This window comes from Sebastes umbrosus, chromosome 23, assembly GCF_015220745.1.
Source record: "Sebastes umbrosus isolate fSebUmb1 chromosome 23, fSebUmb1.pri, whole genome shotgun sequence".
Taxonomy (NCBI): Eukaryota; Metazoa; Chordata; class Actinopteri; order Perciformes; family Sebastidae; genus Sebastes; species Sebastes umbrosus.
The window spans coordinates 16,759,036-16,762,773 of NC_051291.1; positions in this window are offsets into that span (position 1 = coordinate 16,759,036).

Consider the following 3,738-nt stretch of genomic DNA (forward strand, 5'->3'; position numbering starts at 1 on the left):
GAAGAGTTAGTAGCTCTGAGAATATCTAGTGAATGTACAGTGGACGTTAGTGCAGAAATAACTGCTGCAGCTCCTCCAGCCCATCAGAGGTTTTCCGTGTCTTGTGAAGTGACGGGGCTCCGCAGCGAGAAACGTTATCAGCGGCCCCCGGTCGGAGACGGTAACGTTTCTCTTCCTGCTCAACCCCGGCACCGACCCGCTTTTCCAGCATTGATTCATGGAGAGACCTTCGTCTGGTCAGCTAACATTACTGTCAAGCAGCTGAAATATAGAGTGATATTGTGGTTTTAGCTGACGTGTGTCGCCTCACTGTTTTGAGCGATGCTCGTTCATGTCTATTTAGAGCGAGCAAGCGCGAGCCCGACGCTGACTTTCGTTGACTTCACGGCCACAGGTGTCGCTGTTAACAAGCATTTCTGAAAGTTACAAACAGTCCCTTTAATTAATTCAAGGCAGAATGATAGGATGATCTTCTCCGCGCCACGGGCACTTCATGCACTTACTGTTGTGTTAATGACGTCCGTGCGACCAATCAGGTGATGACAGACAAGGATCATCAGCTGGCGGTCTACAGGTACAGAGCAGGAGGAAGAGGAGGAGAGAAAGAGAGAAAGGAGTGCGGTGCATGAATAGCAGACAAGATGAGTGACAGTCGGAAACGAAGCAGCATGTAAAATTACGGTATTCTGGAAATGATAAGGTTTAGTATAATTATATTGAATAATTTAAGTGATATATGGGCATACATACTAATCATAGGTCAAAACAGCGCTAAATTTGGCTGAATTATAAAAAGGCAGAAGTGGTAAAATGAAGAGCGTTTGGGAGCCGAAAGAGCCGGCTCTTCTTGGTGAGCTGAGCCAAATGATCTGGCTCACTAAAAAGAGCCGTAATTCCCATCACTACAGAGCGCCAGCTCCATCCAACATGGCAGTGGTAGGACGAGTCCACTATTTGGGAAATGGGGGTCCACACGTTTCCCCACCTGTGTCCCACATAATCACCGAGAGACAATTTCGGCACAAAAAATGGTGAGGCGTTTACTCGTCAAGTGTTTTCAAAATAATATTCTGGTAAGTATTCAAGTTGGATAATTATGCTTAATAAAATTGTAATTCTCAGCACACTCCCCCCATGGAGATGGTTTGGTCCTGTCCGCCCCTGGCTTTTATATGGCAGGAATGTTGTGCAGAGTGCAGAATGGGAGGAGATAAGAAATAAGGTGCAAGTTGTGGAAGATAATGGCTTACAATGGTGCAGGAATTATTCAGCTGCAAATTAATGCAAAGCTAAGCCTACACTTTAAATGATTATGTGTTCACAAAAGAACCATGAATGGTAATAATGTGCTATTTAAATCTTGAAGTCAAAAGACTTCATGGTTCAGATACAGAGGTGTTATCTGGGCCCTATACACTACCAACTGTAGCCATAACCCATTGCTACTGAATTGAGGCCTCATCAGTTGTAACATGTTTATATTGACAATGAGGTATGAGTGGGAAAATACAAAATAATGGATAAACCTGGTAGAGAATTAATTTGTTAGGAAAGTTTTTGAGTTTTCCCTGTGAGAGGAGTTATTCAGCTGAAAATTAATGCAAAGCTAAGCCTACACTTTAAATTCAAGATTCAAGATTCAAGAGTTTTATTTGCCATTTGCACCTATAAGTACATTGGAATTCTGAGCAGTTTACACCGAGTCAGCTTTAAGAAAAGAAAAAAAGGTAGAAAAGGCACAAGGTAATTACAGTACAAAATAAGTAGCACATTCAACTCAACACAATAAATAAATCAATTATTAAAATATAAAACGCCCTCAGTGTAGTCAATAAATAAACTAAACTACCCTCTGCATAGGAACAATACCCACAGAATACAAATATACAGTATATATATATGCTCCATGACCATGTTAAACGAACTTGTAACTCATAAAAATATTAAAAAAATAAATAATTAATATATTTTAGACAATTGCCACTCAGACAAATGAACCATGAATGGTAATAATGTGCTATTTAAATCTTGAAGTCAAAAGAGTTCATGGTTCAGCTACAGAGGTGTTATGTTATGATTTCCTAGATGATAAACACTCCCTGGGACATAAAATGATTTGCAACCCCTGAACTGAAATGCTTCTGGGACGATACACACTTTCATCGCAATAAACTATAAATAGCCTATAAATAAAGTGAAGCACAATTAAGACTGCTCCAGTTACTATACAGCCTCAGGGGTAACACTGCCAAGTCTGACATGTTCCTCAAAGTGTACATTTCAGTGTGTTTCTCCAGAATCACTGTCAGTTGAGACCTGAGACCACAAAAGTAAACACCCTGATTATTTCTGATGTATGGCACAATGTAAAGTAGCCTTTTCACATTTTAATCTTCACAATAAATAGCACATAGAGACACATACAGAGGCTACTTTGAGTATAGCCTTGAACAAGGGCAGCATATATATGATGACTCATACATATTTTAGGCTACTAATGTGCCGAAGGGTGTTTGTAATACTCGTGCAACATGCTCAGTCAGGCTTATAAATGGGTGTTGTTTGCAGGATGGCTGATGTCTTTGAGAGGTGATACAAAGAAAAGACTTTCCCTTGTGATGAATACACTCCAGGAGTGATTCTACTATAGCCCATATTTGTGCAGCTTTTTATAAACATTTTATACTTTTTTTTTAGATAAATTATTGCACAGTCCTACATATAAACTCATCTCATGTCTTTTAGTGTTTCACCTAATGGCAGAGGTTCCTGTGGGTCTGCATCTCTTCAAGTACATGCTGTAACAATATATTCTTTACTTTGAGTCTGTTTGTTTGCATGTAAACATGAACATTATGTGTACGATCACGTGAGTTTCTTGTGTGTGTGATGCATGTGTGCAAGAATGTGTCAGAAACTGAGGCCATTTCTCCTCTCTTGCCAGGTCAGTATGAGGGTAGAAAAAAGAGATGACAGGCTCAAACGTCACTAACAACACCTGTTGTGAATAACACTGCACATTAACCAAATTCAGCTTATGGTATCAAAAGCTTTGGCTTTACATTTAAGAATGAAAAAGATGTGTTTAATCCATATTATATAGATAGTGAGGTTACGGTTTTCCAGTAAAGGGCAGGCTGATATTTAAGAGAAGTGTGGACATATAGATAAACTAATATCTTCCTGTGCTCTTCTTGGTTAAATCTAATCCCCTATCTATGCTTTGAAATCTCTCTGAAAAATTGAACCTAAACTCAACCTGTCCTATACATGCTCTTCACACTTACTTTCACCTCGCTCAACCTAATTCCCTGCTCTTTAACAGAAGTCTCGTCGGACTTGAAAAACCCGACAGACAGGCCAGAGAAACACCTCGAGAAACTCCACCTAACCTTGGCTTAGCGAGCTTTAGAAGTGTTAGAGATGACTCATCCTGAGGGAGTAGTTAAAAGAACAGTTGTTCATGCAGAAACGTGAAAACAATTTGCATTTTGGAGCAGTGAATGAGAAAAAGGAAGGGTGGGAGAAAGAAAATGTTACAGAGAGTGGGAAATAAGAGTGCGGGAAGGTGAAGCGTGTGTTTCAGTGTAGTGCGTAAAACCCATATTTCCCAAACACCGTCATAGCAAATATGCAATTACATCAGCAAGGAAGTACGTTGTTCATCCACTGACATATTGAGAAGGAGACAGATACTCTATTCACAGAAATCCAATGATACTGACAGCTAGTACTGCT